The sequence below is a fragment of the Eretmochelys imbricata genome, chromosome 9 (genome assembly GCF_965152235.1).
Source record: "Eretmochelys imbricata isolate rEreImb1 chromosome 9, rEreImb1.hap1, whole genome shotgun sequence".
NCBI classification, from domain to species: Eukaryota; Metazoa; Chordata; order Testudines; family Cheloniidae; genus Eretmochelys; species Eretmochelys imbricata.
This window is the reverse complement of record NC_135580.1, coordinates 24,770,875-24,794,536: the sequence shown is the minus strand read 5'-3', so window position 1 is coordinate 24,794,536 and position 23,662 is coordinate 24,770,875. Positions and strand designations below refer to the sequence as shown.

At 40.9% G+C, this 23,662-nt stretch overlaps 1 pseudogene; it reads left to right on the top strand.

Annotated features, from left to right (window-relative positions):
- The first annotated feature begins 630 nt into the window (after positions 1–630).
- Positions 631–15,996, top strand: LOC144270411 (vomeronasal type-2 receptor 1-like; annotated as a pseudogene).
- Positions 15,997–23,662: the final 7,666 nt, after the last annotated feature.

The following is a 23,662-nucleotide window of genomic DNA, read 5'->3' as shown; positions in this document are numbered from 1 at the left end:
AGTTTTGCTACTCACCTCAGTAATAGCTCACCTAAATAAGACTTATGAAGAGATAATTAAAAAACATTCTCCTAGTACCTTCCATAAAGGATCCCTAAGTGTCCTAACTCATTATGGAAACATCAGAGCCAGAATTCTGTCACTTCAGCAGTAGAGAGCACACAAAATAATACAGATAACTTGCTTTGTAGCATTTTATTTGGTTATTAAGGAACAGGGCAAATTTTAGGTACTTTTCAAAATAACAGCATAGCCCTCACTCTATATAGTGCCTTGCAGATGGGATGTGGCTTGCCAGTTAGGTAGTGAGGACAGCAAGCTATGTCCCTGGGGAACCTACTTATTCTTGCATAGGCTAATAGGTGTAAATATATATTCAAGGGCCTCATAGAATCATAGAATATCAGGGTTGGAAGGGACCTCAGGAGGTCATCTAGTCCAACCCCCTGCTCAAAGCAGGACCAATCCCCAATTTTTGCCCCAGTTCCCTAAATGGCCCCCTCAAGGATTGAACTCACAACTCTCGGTTTAGCAGGCCAATGCTCAAACCACTGAGCTCTCCTCATAAAGGCTTGAGTATTGTTTTACATTGATCATTTCCCCAAACTGCCTCCTAATAAAATGGCCAACATGAAGTTGCACTTGCTTCTAGGATTGTTTGTATTCTTTCTGCATATGCTCGTCATTCAAGGTGCAGAAGGTACATGTACATTGCTAGGAAAATTTGATTTACATGGCTATTTGGAATCTGAGAACCATATGCTGATAATAGGAGGAATGTTTCCCATTCACTTCAGGACTATACCAGAAAAAGAACCAACTACTTCAAAGCCAGTGTCACCAAAATGTGAAGGGAAAGACATTTTTCCTCCTGTGCAGGTAGCAGCTTGGCAGATAAATGAGGGAGGGGTGTGTGTGTGTGTGTGTGTGTGTACACGCAACTCTTTTAGACTCACCTGGCAGAAATGCTATCTACAGACTAGACATGGCTCATTTGGGTACAAGAGACAGATACAGCAAGTGCATCCATTTTTATGGAAGATTTTGCTCAATATTGTGAATAAAGCTGACTCCTGTGTCTAGCCACCAATATGCAGTCAGTAGAATGCCTGTGTTAAAACCTGAATTTTCTAACGTCATTTATTAATTATTCTGAGCACTTGTGATGCTCAGCATCTGGCCAGAGGGTACTGTGGATGCTCAATAATGCCCGGACCCAGCAAAGCACTTAAACAGGTGTCTAACTTTATGCACACAGCTAATCCCAATGAATTAAGTGGGACTATAAATGAGTTTTAAATTAAGCATCTGCTTAAATGCAGTGCTGGATCAGAGTCTAGGTGCTCAAACACCACTGCAATGGTTGCAGCATGAAAAACTTGATGGAATAAAGTAGAATAGATTAGCACCTGGCAGGATTATGCCCTGGCCAATACATTATGAAGGTGTAATTTCTTCTCTCATGCCCCATTATTTACAACACAGAGTAAAATCACACCTGTTTTTGTTGTCCAGTAACCATGAAATAGTGTCTACATTGTGAGGGTTCTAAAATGTCACAGATTTTACTGATACATCTTTGTGCTGTTCTGGAAAGCCATTCTCAACAAAGAGAGAGCATTATGCATGCTTAAGGGGTTTAAGACTCAGTTTAAGCCAGGGCTATTCACCACATTCAGTGAACTGTATGGTAGTCTGTGCTGTGAAATGCTCAGGGGGACTGTACCAAGACCACTGCAGTGAGTTTATGAATAAAGGTAATTCATACCATGTATTAATCATATTTTGTTCTATATGTCTTAGGAACCAATAAAGTTGATTCTGAAAGGGGACAAAAATGGCATTGAACACTTCGCTACTACTAGGATCCTGGGTCCAATGCAGGCAGGTGCTGTGTTCCTGAAGTTTCCATCACTGTCAATGGGGATTGCAGGTGCTCAGCATCTTTCCAGGATCAGACCCATATTGCATACTGTTTGAATATAGAACAAGGATCTAATCTTCTTCCCACTGACTTCAATGGATGCTGGTTGGAGGCTATATAGACCCTTGTTTCTTGCACAGAACTTCCATTGAAGTCAACAGGAATTTTGCACAAAAAGTGACAATAGAATATGGGCCAAAAAAGAATCCTTGTAGCCTCAAGCCTGAAAAAATGCCAATAACATTTGTTCCACTAATTTTATTCCATTGTCCTTTTAAACAATATGTAATTTTTATACTTGTTAAAGTTTGCTAGCGAGTAATTCCCTGTAAACCTGCCACTATGATTACTTTGTTGCAAAATGTTTCAATTATTATTCTGTAATGGTAAATAAAAAATCCTAATCCTGAGAAATGCTGAGTGCCAGCAACTCCCAAAGAATTAATTGTGAGTCGCGTGGGTTTTGCCCCAGTAACTGTCACAATAAAGTATTTGTTAAGGCTTCTGGCATTGCTGAGTAGAAAATGGAAGCAGTATTGCTGGAAATGATATCACATTTCTGAATGTATTGTAAAACAATTGTGCACACATCCCACAGAATGCAAAACAGAACAGAAATTATGCTTTCTTCTTCTCTATAGTACCTACAGCATAGATTGGAATAGCAACAGATCCATTTATGTTTCCTCAGGGATTTCTATTGCTGCTTTTGAGGAAGAGGAAGCATATCATATAAAATAAGATTGGTATACGAGTTGTTTGTTCTGAGAAAGAAAAAAAATCTAAATTGTCCGGCTGCACATAAAGCTGGGTGAATAATACATAGTGTATAGTTTACATGAAGCGTCTCATCCCTTTTTCAGTGTGAATTGCCTGTAAACAGCCATTTTTATCAAGTGTATTTATTATTTGAAATTGTCCACCATGAATAAGGTCTATAGATTACATCTGAGCTTTTCATTAAAATTTTCATTAGAATTTTGTATCCTGTGTTGGTGAGTCTGTATTGAGCACAGAGGACATATGTTTGTGTTAGGTTTCTGTTCCCTAACTGAATGAATGTAGCTCTTTGAACAAAACTACTGATATAAAAACTCAGGCTTTCAGTATCAGAATTCACTTTCCATTCAGGCGAATTCTCCAGTTTGCATGGGTCTTTAGACATGTTTCCTCCTGTTTCAATCAACAAGGTTTTGCACCAGTGCTTAATTTGTAATTGTGATAAATGAAGAGGGTAGAGGGTATGGACACCCATCCAGCCAGTTAGCTACAAAATCCCTGTTTGTAGCTATTCATTACTTGCTTTACCTGTAAAAGGTTAAAGAAAGCCCATAGGTAAAAGAAAGGGAGTGGGCACCTGATCAAAAGAGCCAATGGGAGGACTAGAACTTTTTAAAATGGGGGGAAACTTCCCTTTGCTGTTCTCCAGAGAGTGAACAGAGCAGGACAGGGCTAGAGCTATGCTGTAAAAAGCTTTAAAACCAGGTATGAAAAAGCATCAGATCATACCTCAACCCTACTTATCTGAAACCCCAATTAGGTAATTAAATTGGGGAATGTCTATCAAGATGCAATTAGGGTTATTTCTTTTATTTCTCACTGGCTTGTGGACTCCTCTGTGCTAACCCCAGATGCTTTTGTTTTGCTTGTAACCTTTAAGCTGAACCTCAAGAGAACTATTCTTGACGCTTAATTTTTGTAATTGGGTTTTTTAAATCTAGCAAAAGTCTAAGTTCCAGATGTATTTTCTTTCTTTTTTGTTTTTAATAAAAATTTACCTTTTTAAAGAACAGGATTGGATTTTTGGTGTCCTAAGAGGTTTAATTAGTTGGTGACAACAGCTGATTTCCTTTGTTTTTCTTTCTCACTCTTCCCCGGGGTGGTGGTGGTGGTGGTGGGGGGGGGGATGAAAGGGCTTGAGGGTACTCCACAGGAAGGCATTCCCAAGTGCACCTTTCTGGGTTCTCTAAAAAGGGTTTTTCTTACACTTAGGTGGTGGTAGCATCTACCTCATCAAGGTCAGAGAGAAGCTGTGACTTTGGGAGTTTAATACCAGCCTGGAGTGGCCAGTATTAATTTTTAAAATCCTTGCCGGCCTCCACCTTCTGCACTCGAAGTGCCAGAGTAGGGAATCAGCCTTGACAGTAATGAAGGAGGTGCTGGAGCTCAAGCAATTAGGTGCTGGGCCTAAAGCAATTTTTTAAAGCTCATAACTGATGCAGCAAGCCCAGAGGTGCTGGGACTATGAACTGCCAAGCCTAGAGGTGCCCTGGCAAGCCCTGGCACAAATTAAGCACTGGTTTGCACTAAAAAATGGTTTGAACAAAAATGCCCAAATCTGAGCCTGTCAGAAAAATTTGTAAATCTTTGTAAATTTTCCAACTAGTGTGGCTTGAGTTTTCAAGGAAAGCTAAAACTAAGCAGATTTCATGTTTCACGATGACCGTTTCTAATCATTCTAATTCTAGCCTGGTTGGAAAGGCTTAGAGAAAATTCCAGCAATCTGACTAATCTGCTGAGGGCCTTATCTTTTAAAGTGTTGAAGGCACTCAGCCCCTAGCAGGATCAGTCCTCATTCTCTGGAAAGGCACTACATATTTATGACAAGTGAATAAAATTCGTGGGCCACAGTCTCTGGTCTGGCTGTGCTATGCTCGACACAAGACTGGGAGGTGGGAAGGGATAGCAGGTTAAGAAGCAAATATATAAAATATTTTCTGATAGTGATTTGTTGTGTTAGTGGAGTTTTGTTTGAGTGTAAATTTATCCTGGGATCAGTCGATTGATCCTTCCTTCCTGGAAATACAAATCCCATCACCAGTGGGCCCCTCAGGATTGTTGTCCAGTCACGGGCACATCGTGGCCATGTCTGCAAATAGCAGGTCTGCTGCTGCTACTGCTTCCTGCAGTCCAATAAAAGCAGCAGGGGCTGGAGTGCTTCTGCTAGGTTTTCTTGGTGACATCCTGGCTTCTTTTTCAGTTTCCCAGGAAGCACCAACATCTAGTATAGGTTTTAACCCAGCATGCTAGTTCCAGGCACAGTGTGGAGTGTGACTCCATTAGAATGGATTGCATGGATGTGACTGTGGCATCTGGTGCTCCACCTAGAACTGTTAAAGGTTTAGAGAGGAAAGACTTGAAGCCTAGGCAAACACTCCTCGGTTTGAGTTCATGTGACTTTCCCAGAACATCTCCAGGGGATTGGTGTACATGGTTTCATAACCTCTGAGTTTCTTATTGAATCTCAAGACAAAACTCAGAGGGAAAGTTAATTAATTAAAGTTTAGTTAATTAATTAGTTGCGAGATTGGAGAAGTATATTGGTTCATATTGAAACCTCAGCAATGAAACATTTCAGCTTCTCTATTTTGGTACTACTTTCCATAGGCAGGACTTTTACAAATTATTATCGTTATTAAAGCTTCGAGGGTGTTTGTCTGTGTAGTACCTGGGCACCACTGTGCCAACACGTAAGCATATCAGCTTTCTCCAGAACAGGAACAAAACTTTCTTTTACTGCCTTACAGATCAAAGTCACTTTAGAAGAGTCACATGGAAGTGGATTATTTGGTAGCTTATTATCTCCAAGCTCATCACTGAGTCAGTATTTTCCTTATGAAAGGTTTGTAGCAAATTCACTCTGGTAGTGTAGAGAGAGCAGAAGTCGATTTTAAATCTCAGAATCATGTGGTATATAGAAATCGGACAAGTACAATTGTTTCTAATTATGATCTCTCTCCCCCCTTAAACTATTTATTAAAATATTTACAATGTAAGAAAAGAACTTTTGACTCTCATGCAACCAACAGCAGTGATTGCTTCTTTTTGTTTTGGTGTCTTGAAAGACTCATAAGGTGCAGTATGAAACAATGAAAGCATTTTCCCTCTGGGTTTGCCCAAATGATGGCAAAGCAGAGCAGTAGGGCTTTGAGTGGAGCATGGATTTACACTCAGTTAGAATCATAGAATACCAGGGTTGGAAGGGACCTCAGGAGGTCATCTAGTCCAACCCCCTGCTCAAAGCAGGACCAACCCCAACTAAATCATCCAAGCCAGGGCTTTGTCAAGCCAGACCTTAAAAACCTCTAAGGATGGAGATTCCACCACCTCCTTAGGTAACCCATTCCAGTGCTTCACCATCCTCCTAGTGAAATAGTGTTTCCTAATATCCTACCTAAACTTCCCCCACAGCAAGTTGAGACCTTTGTTCCTTGTTCTGTCATCTTGTACCACTGAGAACAGTCTAGATCCATCCTCTTTGGAACCCCCTTTCAGGTAGTTGAAAACAGCTATCAAATCCCTCCTCATTCTTCTCTTCTGCAGATTAAATAATCCCAGTTCCCTCAGCCTCTCCTCATAAGTCATGTGCTCCAGCCCACTAATAATTTTTGTTGCCTTCCACTGCACTCTTTCCAATTTTTCCACATCCTTCTTGTAGTGTGGGCCCCAAAACTGGACACAGTACTCCTGATGAGGCCTCACCAATGTCGAATAGAGGGGAATGGTCATGTCCCTTGATCTGCTGGCAATGCTCCTACTTATACAGCCCAAAATGCCGTTAGCCTTCTTGGCAACAAGGGCACACTGTTGACTCATATGCAGCTTCTTGTACACTGTAACCCCTAGGTCCTTTTCTGCAGAACTGCTGCCTAGCCGCTCGGTCCCTAGTCTGTAGCAATGCATGGGATTCTTCTGTCTTAAGTGGAGGACTCTGCACTTGTCCTTGTTGAACCTCATTAGATTTCTTTTGGCCCAATCCTCTAATTCGTCTAGGGCCCTCTGTATGTTATCCCTACCCTCCAGTGTATCTACGACTCTTCCCAGAGTCATCTGCAATCTTGCTGAGGGTGCAATCCACGCCATCCTCCAAATCATTAATGAAGATATTGAACAAAACCAGCCCCAGGACCAACCCGTGGGGCACTCCACTTGATACTGGCTGCCAACTAGACATGGAGCCATTGATCTAGTTGAGCCCAATGATCTAGCTCTATCATCGTTGAGCCCAATGATCTAGCCAGCTTTCTATCCTCCTTATAGTCCATTCATCCAGCCTATACTTCTTTAACTTGCTGGCAAGAATACTGTGGGAGACTGTATCAAAAACTTTGCTAAAGTCAAGGAATAACACGTCCAGTGCTTTCCCCTCATCCACAGAACCAGTTATCTCATCATAGAAGAAAATTAGATTAGTCAGGCATGACTTGCCCTTGGTGAATCCATGCTGACTGTTCCTGATCACTTTCCTCTCCTCTAAGTGCTTCAAAATTGATTCCTTGAGGACCTGCACCATGATTTTTCCAGGGACTGAGGTGAGGCTGACTGGCCTGTAGTTCTCCAGATCCTCCTCCTTCCCTTTTTAAAAGATGGGCACTACATTAGTCTTTTTCCAGTCATTCGGGACCTCCCTCGATCGCCATGAGTTTTCAAAGATAATGGCCAATGGCTCTGCAATCACGTCCGCCAACTCCTTTAGCACCCTTGGATGCAGTGCATCCGGCCCCATGGACTTGTGCTCGTCCAGCTTTTCTAATAGTCCTGAACCACTTCTTTCTCCACAGAGGGCTGGTCACCTTCTCCCCATACCGTGCTGTCCAGTGCAGTAGTCTGGGAGCTGACCTTGTTCATGAAGACAGAAGCAAAAAAAAAAGTATTGAGTACATTAGCTTTTTCCACATCGTCTGTCACTAGGTTGCCTCCCCCATTCAGTAAGGGGCCCCCCACTTTCCTTGACCTTCTTCTTGTTGCTAAAAAAACAGTAGAAACCCTTCTTGTTACTCTTAACATCCCATGCTAGCTGCAACTCCAAGTGTGATTTGGCCTTCCATGCCTGAGCAATATTTTTATACTCCTCCCTGGTCATTTGTCCAATCTTCCACTTCTTGTAAGCTTATTTTTTGTGTTTAAGATCAGCAAGGATTTCACTGTTAAGCCAAGCTGGTCGCCTGCCATATTTACTATTCTTTCTACACATCAGGATGATTTGTTTCTGCAACCTCAATAAGGATTCTTTAAAATACAGCCAGCTCTCCTGGACTCTTTTTCCCCTCATGTTGTTCTCCTGGGGGATCCTGCCATTCAGTTCCCTGAGGGAGTCAAAGTCTGCTCTTCTGAAGTCCAGGGTCCGTATTCTCCTGCTCTCCTTTCTTCCTTGTGTCAGGATCCTGAACTTGACCATCTCATGAATAAATCATAATTTCAAAGGCTGAAAGTAATAGCCACAAAGACAAAATTCACAATTTATAAGTTTGCACAGAGGTCATGCTAAGGCACTGAGGAGATGTAGGTAAAAGCACATGTCCATGGGAGGTAGCAATGAAGAATAAAGGCAATGTCAACTTTGCTTGCGACCTCCTATGTTTCTCTACTTGAAAGAAATCATCTACTGGGATTCTTGGGAGGAACTCCACTGCTGGTCTGAAAGGCTTTTATCGAGCTATTCTTAATATAAGATGATGTAGGTGAGAACAAAGTGTCACTGGAAAATGACTTATCAGAAAAAAGTGGCTGGTTCTCAGTCAGTTTGGCTCTGAGGATGATGGAGTGACTACAAAATAAGGACCTGATCCTGTAGTCATTACTCAGCTGAATGGTCAGTGATTTCAATAGGATAACCAAGATAATGAGACTACTCATATGAGTAAGGGCTGCAGGGTTAGACCCTCCAGGATAATTCAGTTACTGTTCATTTTGGAGCTGATCCTGGGAGGTGCTGAGTACCTTCTAGGAAGTTTCTGAACACTCTCCAATCAGATCAACTTTTACAGGATCAGATTGCAACAAAACCCATTAATTTTCAGGGAAAACCATGCACTCAGAAAATGTGTTGCTTTGCTTTTAGGAAAGACACAAGAAGTGTGTTTTGTGTGGAAGTGCTTTTGGCAAATGTGTTCAACACTGACAAGTACTTTGTCTCTGCAGGTTTAACTTCCGAGGTTTCCGTTGGGCCAGAGCCATGATACATGACATCCAGGAGGTTAACAATAGGCTAGATATTCTACCAAATATAACACTGGGTTATCACATCTATGATACCTGCTTTACAACATCCAAAACTGTTGAAGAGACTTTGGCATACCTGACTGGACAAAATGAAACAATGCCCAACTTCAGATGCAGTGCTGGTGCACCTCTCGTAGCAGTCATTGGAGCCAGTGGATCAACATTGACTGTTGCTTTTTCAAGAATCGTAGGGCTCTATTATTTCCCTGAGGTAACTGAAGGTGGTATTTGTTTAAAATCTAAATATAATGAGCAATATACCAATATTTGAGAGACAAAGTGGGTGAGGTAATATATGTTATTGGACCAACTTCTGGTGATAAATGAGACAAGCTTTCAAGCTACACAGGGCTCTTCTTCAGGCCTGAGAAAGGTGCTCAGAGTGCCACAGTTAAACACAAGGTGGAATTTCCCAGACCTGAAGAAGAGCTCTGCGTGAGCTCACAAGCTTGTCTCCTTCACCAACGGAAGTTGGTCCAATAGAGAAGTTATTTCCCCCCCAACTTGTCTCTCTGAGTTAAGACACCATTCAAGGTGAAGTGGCCAGTCAATACCTTGAATGGTCTTCACTTTCAGTGGTCTAACACATTGTAAGAACTTTTCACCATTTTACTTGCTACAAAACAGGCGTAACTGGCTACTGGAGGACCACTGCTGTCTAGGGGAATCCTTGGCTGGCTCAGAGTCACCCAGTAGTTCATACACTGTTTCCTTCCCAGCAGACAGTGCAGGGACCATGGCTGGGCAAAGAGTGGTGTGACCAAGGCTCCTCTGAATGCTGGTGACCCCGGCTCCTGATAATTACATTGTCATTGCTAGGCTTCAGAGTGCACACCCAGGACTAGGAGCATTCACACTTCTCTCAGCACTATTGTTTCAAACTGTCTGTATTGCATTGGTTTACACTTGGTTTACCTTTTGAAAATTTTCACCATAACCATAAAGGCTTGTTATTTAGTTTTATTTGAAATGAAAATTTAGGTTCTGGAATACACATACACAGCAACATAGAAATAATCTCTAATGATGCAGCAGTTTATGAGGCTGCATAGTCACATTATACTCTGGGCCCTGGCTATGGTGAGCATTGCCCTATAAATACCAAAGGTCGCTAAATAAAAGAAAGTGAAAAACAAAGCAGCAACTGGGCCAGTAATCCCTGCCTCAGTACTTTTTTTTTGTAGGTTGGTTATGCGTCCTCCTGCTCAGTTCCCTTCCTTTCTGTGCACTATACCGAATGATAACCATCAGTCACTGGCTATGGCAGAACTTGTTCGACAGTTTGGTTGGGTATGGATAGGAACAATAGCAGCAGATGATGACTATGGAAAATATGGAATAAAGTATTTTAAACAAAATGTAGAGAAATCTGGAATCTGCATTGCTTTCTCTGAGACCATTCCAAAAATATATTCCAGGAGAAAAATACTAGCAGTTGTGGAAGCTATAAAAAAATCCACAGCAAATATCGTTGTAGTGTGTTCCTCTGATATTGACCTCAGTCCCTTAATGGACGAAATTGCACACAGTAACATTACTGGCAAAACCTGGATTGCAAGTGAGGCCTGGGTTACATCAGCACTAATTGCTAAACCTGAATATTTTTCATTCCTCGGTGGAACCATTGGTTTTGGAGTATGGCGAGGTGAGATACCAGGATTAAAAGACTTTCAGCTTGATGTGCATCCAGATAATGATGCTAGTGATGATTTGACTATTGAGTTCTGGCAGACTGTTTTCAATTGCACTTGGCCTAACAGCAGCGTACCTTATAATACAGATTTTAGAATAAATGTAACAGGTCGAGAGAGAGGAGTACATCCTGTTTCTGATCAGCTCTGTACTAGAAAGGAGAAACTGGAGGACATAAAAAATACCTACCTGGATGTTTCAGAGCTCAGAATAACATATAATGTCTATAATGCTGTGTTCACTGTGGCCCATGCCCTTAACAATTTAGACACCTGAGTAGAAGGAAACGGACCATTTCCAAAAAAAGTCCTGTGCAGTTATATATGATTTTGAGCCCTGGCAGGTAAGCATTGCTTTTCCCTATCATAATTTTACATAATGAATTAAATAAAGAACTTCAATGTGGCGTCTGCAATTGCGTTTAACTTTCTTTTAATTTTTAAAAGTGTATCTGTAAAGAAAACAAATTCAATATTAATAGCAGAAAAATTAAATAATAAAATGAGGAATAGGTAAATTTGAAATATATGCTGAAACCAAGTGATGAGTTATGATTTTCACTAAATGAGCCTGATTCAGATTTTGCTTACACCTGTGTAAACCAGGTGGAAGGATGGTATTGTGGTTAGGGCCTCTACCCTAAGAGTCAGGAGACCTGGCTTCAGTTCCTTGCCCAGCCACAGACTTCCTGTGTGACCTTGGGCTAGTCAGTCACCTATATGAGTTAATAATAACACTTCCCTATCCCACAGGGATGATGTGAGGTGCTCAGGTATTATTATTTGTATCACCATAGAACTAGAAGCCCCAGTCATGGACCAGGATCCCATTGTGCAAGGTGCTGTACAAACACAGAAAAAAAAGATAGTCCCTTCCCTAAAGAGCTTACAATCAGGGGTCAGACAAAAGATCAATGGATACAGACAGACCGATAGGGGAGTACAAGGAAACGATGAGACAATATTGGTGAGCATGATAGGCTGTAAGTAGATAACAGAGTGGAGTTATGCTGGTATGAAATCAGAATCAGCTCCTTTGAACATAGGTCGTTGTTAGCTGAGACTGTGTTTATTATGTTGTCAGTGCACATTTTGTGATGTCTTTTCCTTGCTTTCAAGTTCTGGGGTTTTGTAAATGATGTGAGAGATAACTGCCCTAGGCCAGAGTCTGATACTCTTACACTGAGTAGGGCCTTGCTCCACAAGTAGCCCCAATGATTTCATGGGGACTATTTGAGGAGTAAGGTTCTACCCAGCGTGAGTAAGGGTGGCAGAAAATGGCACAGTGTTACCACTTGGACACACCAGATATAGAAGGTACACGTTCACATTAAGAGGGAATGAAGCAGATCCTTAGCTATGTAAATTTGTCACAGGCCCATTTAAATTAATGGGTTTAGGATAATTTACACTAGATGAGGATCTGCCCCAATACATGTCAGATGAACTTAAGAAGCCATTATTTTACTCAGAGAGTGGTGAATGCTGTAGGTGAAATGAACTTCCATCTGAGGTGGTCACATCAAGTAGTATTAATGGAGATGAGCAGACTTACACAGAAGTTTTACTACGTAGAATTTAACGAGTTAAAAGGAGTTTGGTAGCGTAATAAGCAGCAAGCAGCCCATCCTTTTGGGGACACAGAAGGGGATTTTTCATTAGTCATGCTTTTCTTCCCATGGGAGGGATTACTTGACCACTTCTCTGGCATAAGATTATATGTACATATATTTTAAAACTTATGATATTTTAAGTTTTTAAAGTCTTTGAGGCAATTCTAGACATGACAGGTCCATGTCCTACTTCAGATCCTTCCCAACTATGTAACCAGTATACATAACTCTGTAAATTAATTTGACAGTCACTTTTTCCCCATTTTATAGTTAATGTACTATCTGAAGAATGTTAAATTTACAACCTTTGACAGGTTTCAGAGTAGCAGTAAAGATAGATGACAATGGAGATGTGTATGTGACATATGACATTATAAACTGGCAGTTGAATGAGACTGGAGAAATCTCCTTTGTGAAGATTGGAATCTATAATGATATAAAAGATGGGCACGAGATGAAGATATATAATAACGACTCCATATTCTGGAACACTCCAATATTAAAAGTTAGTAATCTTTGCATCTTTTCTTCTTAACATACCTCTGTGACTGCTGAGACTGGTGTTATGCAAAACTAATTTTTTTTACTGTTACTTTGCCTGCTGTTATCCCACCTCCTAGTCATTTCCCTACCTCTGTTTGTCTGTTTATTTAATTGCTGTGTAAAGTCAAAATACTAGATTGTAAAATCTCTGTGGCAGGGACTGTAATTTGTTTTGTATGCACAGAGTATAGGTACAAATGGGGCTCTTATCCCTAATTATGGTCAGTAGGCACTTCCGCGATAGAAATACATAATAATAATAATGATTAATAAAAGACAGTGCAAACTAGCCTATGACTACTTTGTGTTGGCCCTATCATGAAGTCCTTACTCACTGACTTAGTGGAAGTGTTGCCTGAGTAAGGACTGCAGGTTTTGGCCCCCTAGAAAGCTTTTTTGAACATTTTTCAACGTGTTTGACGTCACATATTTAATACACAAATATATCTGTTTGTCCAAATGCATACATTATATCTTTGTTTAGAAATCAACCTTATTTCTAGAAACCAGCCTGTCTGATTGTGTACAGAGCTGTAGAACTTACTGTACAGGATATTATTTTCATTTAAAATACGACCTGTTTCTTCTTTATAAAAATGTATTATTTTACCCTTTGGGTGACATTTGCTTCCTTTCTCCGTAATGGATAATTTTTTTTTTTTTTGCATTTTTAATGTTCCAGCAGCACATTAATTATTTAATACACACTGCTGTAGTTTAGTCTGGCCAGCACATCTGGTGGAAAAATAACAAAAATACATTTGATCTGGAGCACAAAGCTGAGCTCTTAAGTTTTAGGGATGGAGAAAAGATGACAAGGTTCCAATGTAGACTGTAATAAATGAACTTTTTTGGGAGCCCAGACTTGCACATTGGGAATGATCCATTTTAGCTACATATTTATATACCTAATACATTTATCTGTAGAAGAAATAGATTTGACATTGTATTCTGTTCTTTTTAGCCTCCCCGTTGTGTGTGTACTGAAAACTGCTAACCTGGTCCTAGAAAGGGGATCTGACATGGGGTGCCTGCCTGCTGTTTTGTCTGTATTCCATGGGCAGATGGAGAGATAAGTAATGAAACAGGGACAGCACAAAAGCATCCTGTAAGAATAAATAGGTATAGACAGATCACTGATTTCATCTGGATAATATAATAGTAAAGACCTGGATCACTCAGATCTATATGAGATAAAATTAGAGTTACCATAGTTCTCTTTCAGATACAGTAGAATTTTTGTAACCGGCAAACTCAGGGCTTCATAAAATCTCTCTCTGTTTATGGTATTTCTAGAACACCTTTCACCATTGTATTGAGGTACTTATACCTAAACACTCCAATTCAGCATGAAAATATTTCTGAAAACTCAAAATTTTTCACAAAACTGAAATTCAGTTTCCCAGGCAGCTCTATTTTAAATACCAGCTGTTAATTCATAGACTACAGAGCCAGAAGTGACCATTTTGGTCATCTAATCTGATCTCCTAGGCCACAGGACTTCTGAATTAATTCCTGGTTGAATTAGAGTAATCTTTTAGAAAAACATCCAGTCTGATTTTAAAATGGCCAGTGATGGAGAATCTACCACAACCCTTGGTAAGTTGTTCCAATGGTTAATTATCTTCACTGTTAAAAATTTGCACCCTATTTTGAGTCTGAAATTCTCTAGCTTCAACTTCAAGCCATCGGATCTTGTTATATCTTGTTATATAGACCGAAGAGCCCACCGTTACCAAATTTCTGTTCCCCATATAGGTACTTAGAGTGTGATCAAGTCACCGTAACCTTCTCTTTGGGTAGCTAAAGAGATTGAGCTTTTTGAGTCTTTCACTATAAAGTATGTTTACCAATCATTTTATCAGTCTCATGGCACTTCTCTGAACCCTCTATAATTCTTCAACTATTAGGAATATGTCAACTTGAAGAATGCTATTCAAATGACATAGCATGCCTTATACCAGCTATTTTCAATTAATTAAATGCATTGGCTAAATTTTATCCCCAGCAGCTATCCTAGGTAAGTGGGGTGAGATTCCATTAGCAGGCAGAATCCATCTGGTCAAACTTCTTAGTGGTTCACTGGACTGGAAAAAGCTTTATTTTGTATCTCCCCCGGCCAGGAAAACACACATCTGTAGCAAACTTGGTAATGAGAGTCTTTTTCAAACAGATACATTTAACAGTCCATGCCTAAATCAATTTAAAATTCTCTTTTATGTATTTAACAGATGCAAGAGAATGCTTTCCATGTCCTGATGATCACTAGTCCAGTACACTCAAGAATGAATGTGTGCTAACGGAGGTGGAGTTTCTGGCTTATGATGAAGCTTTAGGGACCACACTGGTAGATCTCTATCTATTTGGAGCTTGTATTGTCCTTTCTGTGACCATTGTTTATAGGATGCATAGGGACACTGCTCTTGTGAAAGCCAATGACCGAGAGCTGAGCTTTCTCATTCAGCTATCTCTTGTCATTACTTTGTTAACTTCCTTCCTCTTTGTTGGTAAACCAGAAGGATGGTCGTGTCAGATCCGCCAAGTGACTATTGCCTTGGGGTTTTCTCTTTTCTTGTCCTGTATACTGGGAAAAACTGTTGCACTCCTGTTAATGTATAGACGCAGCAAGTTGAAGGCTGCGGAGAAGCCTGACCATCTATCCATGCAATCTCTTCATCAAAAACTTCTTGTGCTAATCTCTGTGGTAATTGAAGTGTGTGTTTGCACGGCCTATCTCACATGTATACCTCCATATGTGTGCAAAAATATGGAATTCCAAAATGTAACGATAATTCTTGAGTGTAATCAAGGCTACATAGAATTTTTATGTACTTTGTTTGGGTTTGATGTATTTTTTACTGTATTATGCTTCATCACTGCCTTCATAGCTCGCAAGTTACCAGATAATTTCAATGAAGCTAAATTTATCCCTTTTGGGATGCTGGTATTCTTCTGGATTTCTTTTGTTCCCGCCTATTTAAGCACAAGAGGGAAATTCAAAGTGGCTGTTGAGATATTTGCAATTTTGGCATCAAGCTTTGGTTTGCTTGGTTGCATATTTCTGCCAAAATGTTACATCATTTTATTGAAGCCAGAAAGGAATACAGAGGAAATAATCTCGGGCAAAGCTACTACTAATGACAAGAGTGCACCACCCACCTCAGCCTCATACACCAGGGAGATTAGCAACAGTACCCTCTCCACAATGGCACTTGATGAGTAGCAGTAGGTATTTTTAGTTCTTGCTCTTCAGCATTTACAGTGATGATGTGTTTTATCTTCCTCAGTATTGACAGACAACTCCAGTAGATTCTCATGTATCATCAGATTGCCATTATTTCCAGTGGAAATTATGGATTCTGGTTCTCGGGGGACATTGCAAAGATGACACAAACAAATTCTCACCATATTATATGTGCTGAGAAAATAATGCAGGTCATCACTGGGGAGCTTTTATGGTTGGATTTTTGCTTTTCTGCTAAATAAACAGGGGTTTGTGTGGCGTGAGAGAGATGGAATGAGAGAAGATATGTTCTTGTGGGATATTAAATGCTTGTCTTTAGGGCTGTGTGAAACCTACTCGCTCTGATTATGTATTTCAGCAAACTTTGCCTTTAGGTATGGTTGCCAACTTCCTAATTGCAGAAAACCAAACACCATTGCCCCGCCCCTTCTCCAAAGCCCTGCAACTGCTCACTCCACCCCACCTCTCTCTGTTGCTCGCTCTTCCCCCCCTCGCTCACGCACTCATTTTCACCAGGTTGGGGCAGGGGGTTGGGGTGTGGGGTGGGTGAGGGCTCTGGCTGGGGGTAAGGGCTCTGGGGTCGGGCTGGGGGTGAGGGGTTTGGGGTGCAGGAGGGGACTCCGGGCAGGGGACAAGAGGTTCGGAGTGCAGGAGGGGGCTTAGGGCTGGGGTAGGAGGTTGGGGCGTGGGAGGGTGTTCAGGGTGCAGACTCAGGTGGCTCCCAGGAAGTGGCGACATGTCTCTTCAGCTCCATGCACTGCCCCCACCCCGCAGGCGCCACCCCTACGGCTCCCATTGACCATGGTTCCTCGCCAATGGGAGCTGCGGAGCCAGCGCTCGGGGTGGGGGCAGTGCACAGAGCCCCCATGGCCACCCTTATGCCGAGGAGCTGGAGGGACATGCCAGCTACTTCCTGGGAGCCACACAGAGCTGGGTAGGGTACTGCCAGCCCCGCACCAACCGGACTTTTATCGGCCCAGTCACCAGAGCCGCCAACATCCCTTTTTGACCAGGTTTTCCGGTCGAAAACCAGAAACCTGGCAATCCTACCTATAGGTTTGGTTTACACAGGTTTGGGACAATCAGCGTTGATCTTAAATTTTGGCTTCATTTAAAAAATTTACCAAAGGGTCAGATAAATCTGTGCAAACATGCTGAGCTTTATCAGTTCAATTTAGAAACTAACAAAACTCATTTGGATTCCCCTTCCAACATTACTTCCCTTCCCCTATCAGGCTGTGGGCTCCTCTCTTTCCTTTAGTTGTCTTCCAGCATTAGAAGCCCAGTGGCCTTCTGTTCCTCTGATGTATTCAGGGGATTTGCACTTTTCCCTAATCTCGCTTTTCCTAGCCATGTAGGGTTTGTTTTCCATCTCATTTAATTTTCGGGACAGGAGAAGGGATGGTGATTCCTTCCACACAACTTTGTGTTTCCCAGCAGATCTGTGTCTCAGTTGCCAGAGAATTAAAGGGCTACTAGTAAAATAGTAGCCATGGGACCAATGGAGCTTTTCCAGTCCTGCTCATATTGGCTGGGGAGAGAAATCTACTAACTCCCTGATATTTCCACTAACTCGCTGATATTTGATACCTTACTGAGGAAGAGGATGTGCCACTCCCACTGAAAAGTTAGGATAGGGAGCAGGTTGGGGTTGGCAGGTTGGGTAGGCCTCATTACAGAAGGTCAGAAGAGGAAAGCAGAGAAATGTTGGCCTATTATTGGGAAGAGGAGAATCCTAGCCTGAAACTTGTCATTTTCCTGGTGTGCACATTTTGGGGTGTACTTACGAAACTGTGGAACAGTCCAGAATCAATCCCAAACTGCCCCCATGCCTTCATGGATGGCAGAAAACCCACTTGTCTCCTGCCCAGCAGCCAAATGTCCGGTTTCCCGCTGCAAACATCTATGGGGAAGTAATGCATTGTCAGTATAACAACCTGCAGCACATTAAAAACATGGGGACATTCTTCTGTATTAATTGATTTCATCTAGTTAATCTTTAATAGTTTAAAAAACTCATTTTTAAAATTTAAATGAAGCTGCCCCTGAATTATCAGTCCACTGCACCACAGTGTCACAGAATTCAGAGGCCCTGATCATACCACACCTTTGTATATGCTTTTAGTTTGTGTATACATAAAGCAACAGTTTGTAATTGTGATATGAGATTGCTTTTGAATAACTACAGAAAATAAATTTTAATTAAAAAAATTAAACATATCAGGCAAACTTGTATAATACCATTTTAACTATCTGCATAAAATGCACACTTGTAGTATTTTATAATAAACATAATCTATAGTTATGTATTGCACTTTGTGATTTGTAAATTTTTTTGTAGAAGTTTGAAGGTAATATTTCTTTTGTAGTTGATTTTTGTCTTCCTAGTTGCTTGGACAAATATTGAACTTTGCTGCGTTTCTAATGGAGCATAAACCTCAAGACTTACACTGTTTTTAAACTTCTCCATGTACATATATTTCCAGTTCTGGGTTTAGCGCTTGTTAAAACAGCATGGAAATGCATGCAGTGTTTTCTAGTGTGTCATATCAAAATGTCAGTTAGTGTATATATTTTTAATTTTTTCAGCAATAAAGAAAAGAGTTCCTAAATAGCAATTATACCTCCAGATACAGGATATGTGACTTTGGAATCTGTGCAACTTGTGAAGGTAGCTTGAAATAAAACCTGTTCCCAATACACCCAGCCAATAAACAGAACTACTATTAGCCTAATCTGTCTGCTAATCTATCTAGCTTTTTATACTGTGCCCATTATCTTAGTATTTGAGCAATTTACTCTAAAATATTCCTTTTGTCATGTATCTATTATTGTACTTTGCGATTATAACCATGTGATTATGTGCTAAAAACATGCCTACCTTTCACCACAGGAAAACAGGTTTAGGCTTCCTCCGTCCTTTCCTTTCAGGTTACGTGTTGTCCTTTTGTAAAATAGTCTCAGTGAACTGTGGAAGATGTGAGGAATTAAAATCACCTCTATGCCCATTAGACTGTGCTGTGATGTCACCTGCAGTGCTGTGGTATTTGCTGTTTTCTGTAAACACAGACACACGGTTCTATTGCAAAGCCATCTAGCCAACACAATGAAGACCAATTCCCATCCCCCACCCAGTCACAAATATTGTAAAAACATAGCTTTTGGGCCTTCCCTTTTTCTTAGGAATATAGGTACCAGCCAGACAGCCTCCTCCTGACAATACATAAGGCTATGTCTCTGGGAAAGACCAATACATTTTTTACAAAAACTATTTTATTCACATTTTCCCTTAATAAAAAAGAAATAATTTTAAACAGTTATTATTTATGAGCCCTGAAAATATAGTCAATCAATGCAACCAGATCATAGCCATTAGACTCTTTGCTACCTTACTGAAAATGTGACCTCATCATAAACCTTAGACAAAGACTTTGCTACTTTATTTCAGTGAAAGCGACAAGGAACATAATATGGGGAAGAGTTAAGGTCAACTTATGTTCTCAGTTTTGGACTCCAGTTAACTTCTAGTGACCTCAACATATTAGTAATGGGTACAAGGTTGTGCCCTCAATGCGTTAGTGATAAATTAAATACAAACATGGTGATACCAAATAATATGAAATTTCTCATATTTAGAGATAGTATCACCAATGATTTAATAATGCCTATGATATACAGTATCATTTCACCTGATGAACCCAGGCTACTTGCATATCATACCACTGTGGCCAAGATACCTCAATGGAAATAAATAAGCCATAACAAGTCATTATCATATCCTGTGCATTAAGATTCTGTTGATTTTGTTTATGCATTGCTGATAGACCGATAAACCATGTCAAACGTCTGTGTCAGACTCTTGTGCAGCTTTTGACACCTCTATACCCACTACTAGAATGGACTATGCATAGTCAGTGTGGCTATCACAGTTTATTCTGTGGATGATATTTTTTTTATCATGGCCTCCCCCAGTGACTTCAGTATCTTTAATCATTGACTGAATCATTCACCCCCACAACGCGACATCAGATTCGGCTTTGATTTGGTTGCGCTGTTTGAGAAGACAGGCAGAGCTGTGTGAACCCAGGTGGGATTTGGTTACAAGATGAACTCTGCTGTTTGATTTGCAAAAGTTAGAAGTGGAGAAAACCCTGCAGATTTTCTTGAAGATTAGAGTTGTTTGAACTCTAACTTCCACAAAGAACATCCCAGAGAAGTGGCTAGCTATGAGCTTGTTGCAGGTGGAGACATGCAGCTGTTATTGGGAAAGGGAGGTTAGCTGGACTTCACATGAGGGACACCTGTGTGACAAAAAATGTTTTATCTTCACAAACTTTTGTTTAATGGACAATATAGTTGTGTGTGGGGATTGCTCCTGTGCATCAAAAATACAAAAAACAAAAAAAAAAACCCTTCAAGAACAATAAAGTTTGATGACTTCAGCTTCCACTTGTGGTATTTATTGGGAGAGAGATTGTTAGGGGATACTGTGAAGTACCTGTCTTAGATTCAACTAGCAATCAGGGAGACAAAGCTACAATTTCACCTGCATAATGCATGCACAGATATATGTTGCATGTGTATTTTTGTGTGTGCAGTAAATATAGGTGCAATATATGTGCATACATTTGAAAACTTCACCATAAAGTTTTGAAATCTACCCATTTTACTGCCTTAAAAAGGGAAAGCTAAAAAGAAATAAAGTTTGTTTTCATGTAGAAAATTAAGCCTGGCAGTAACCAAAACTGCAGCTTCAGGTTTACATTTAGCAAAGCCTATTGCATAATATCTATTTCAACTCTATGTACTGTATATTGTGAAGAAGCTTAATGACACTTTTGACACACTATATAGTTTCCAGGTGCAGAGTTCTGTTTCAATACACCCAGAAATCCAACACTTGTCCCCGAGTCTCAGTGGAATCTTGGCAACTGACAGCAGACTTTGGTGTGGTAATCTGTTGCTGTGAGTATTCTCAGGGCACATACACCAGAATGGTTCAGTGACATTCCAAGTTTACACTGAGGTTCAATATTTCAATACAAGACTTGTTATATTAGGCAATCACAGAGTAGTTCTAACTCCACAGACATCCACTCAATGTTCTCATTATGACATTTATCTCCTGAGTTCTTAAAAAGACCTTGCAAAGAGGAGACTATGTATTTCAGCAAAGATCATTCAGGAAGGCATATCCTAACTGCTCTTTGTGTCTTTGATAATCTCCCCCATAATTGCCATACAGTTGCTGATGATCACTGGATATAGCCATCCTTCAGCATTTTCTACTGAAGGATCAGCAAGGAAGAGAAATATGCTAATTAAAACCCTCAAGGATTCTTCTTTGACAGGTATTTGGAGTGGGCAGTATTTGACCCAGAGGCTTTTTTACTAGAAACTGTATGGAGGAGATACAAGTAAATGCTCAAGTTATTCAACAGACAACTGATTTCCACTGCAGCTGAAGATTATTATGTACGTACAAAGTTGACCAACTTCATTATACCCTACAAAATGATGAAAGCAAAGAACAGAGAATTTTTCAGGGTACAATCTTCAGGATTTATTGCACATATTGTAACACACAAGTTCTGCAACTTTGTTTGGTGAAGAAATAAGGCCCTTTTTGCAGTCCGTCACTCTTAATTACACTGGTCTTTCCATCAAATGTAATAAATCTATCTGGAGCAACAAGATAACAGTGCAGCAAATAGTAAATGGCTGTAATTATCAGCAGATTGGTTCTAATGATCTTCCTTTGCTGTTCAGATTCCACGGACCATCAGTGGGTTAATTTGCTGACAGTATTATTTACTGCATACTGCAGTGCACAGAAAACTATCTACATGAGATATGTCATGACAGTAACCAAAGTGTGCACTTTTATTTTCCATTGCCCTGTAGTTGGCAACTGGATCATTAATACAGGTATTTTTTTGGAAAACACTTTTGTGTCAGACTTAATCTGTGGAGAGGGACAAATTTCATTTTTAATTATGGTCAGTGGACTTTGGGATTACATACTGTGAAGTGGTGTAAACACTATACTGGCACTGAAAGGTTTAAGGGGCACTGTGACCTCAGTTAGTGCACCTGGTTGCAAATGCAGGATGGGCCAGGACCTATTTAGGATGAGACTCAGCTGGAGAGGAGCTGGGTGGCTCTGTAATGGAATGGTTTCAGGATGGGTGCCCTGCTGGGAGATTATACCTTAGGACCTGTTGTGAAGAAGGTCTGGTGCAGGGTCAGCTGAGATATACAGCTGCTACTAAAGGGGGCAGGGGTATGCTCTAGTGGTAAGCCCTGATAAAAAAGCAGGATCTGGACCTTCTGGGAAGAGCGTCCTGGCAGGTAGTTAGCAGAGAGATAAAGTAGAAGGAACTTGAAAAACAAAAGCTCAAGCCTGAGAAGGCTAGAAGGTAAAAATTTGCATCAACTACAGTTAGGATTTGTTGGAGGATGTGGGGTAAGTCCTCTGAGCCTAGCCCAAAAAGAAAGGTGAATCTTGAGTCTATAGAGCCTGGGAAGAATACAGCTACACAGTGGGGCCAGGAAGGGGTTGTGGGGGAAGGGGAGTCTGACTAGACAGACTTTACTTGCTCACTACAGGGTCTCTATGGTGGAACCCAGAAAAGAGGGTGGGCTTGGGTTCCCCTGCCAGCTACCAGGGACTATGGTGTGAAGCCCCTGATATAAAGTGATAAGGATTTTTGAAAGTCTTGAGGTGAGATGGCGTAAGGACCACAGGGCCCAGAGCCAGAAAATCTCTTGTAAGGACACTGAACTCTTGTTTGCTGAACTCTGTTAGCCTGGAAGGGGAGAAATTTTAAAGTAACCTGGCTAGGGGGCTGAATTATGAAATGAGACCAATCACCACAAGGCTGAAAGAGGAGATCTCTGGCCATGAGGGGAGGTGCCTTTGGTGAGTCCACTCTTCTTTTTGTACTCCTTTTTAATCTACAGGGGGGCTCCTAATGGTGTCAGTGGGAGCCTTGTGCAAAATTCAGTTTGTAGATTATTGTCTCTATGGGGTTGACTTTTTTGAGTGACATGATTTTGGCTGTGGCTGGAGCCAGGCTCATGAGGTGAGAAACTCCAACCCCCTAATGAATTTGAGCCTTGCATAGGCTGTCTGCCTCCTTCCCCCACCTACCTCCTGGGGCAGAATAAGCACCCAGTGCTGCTGAGAGCAGAGCTCTTTCCTCCTCCTCACAGCAACCCAAAGCTAAAGAGCCCAGCTGCTCAGGACAGCTCCACTCCCTCCTCTCCTTCCCTTCCTAGGAGCAATGGTGATGGGCATGTACAAATCAATATTCCTCTGCAGCTGTAGCAGTAAAACCTAAAGTCTTTATAAGTTGGTTACAAACTCAGAAACTAGAAGATAAAGGTTTAGAAGACCTGCAAAATATCTGACAGAGCACTACACACCAGAGCCAAACAGTACAATACAGCATGTAAAGTCTCATGGTTGGATGAGAAGGCAAGGTGAAACTGTAGCTCTGTATGTTGCCAAGCTAAAAGACTGACTGACTATTGCTCATTTGGAAACATCCTAGCAGATGTACTGTGGGACAGATTAGTTTGTGTTATTAATGAGAGAATGCAGAGATGGTTGCTGGCAGAAGGGAACCTAACGTGACCCAAA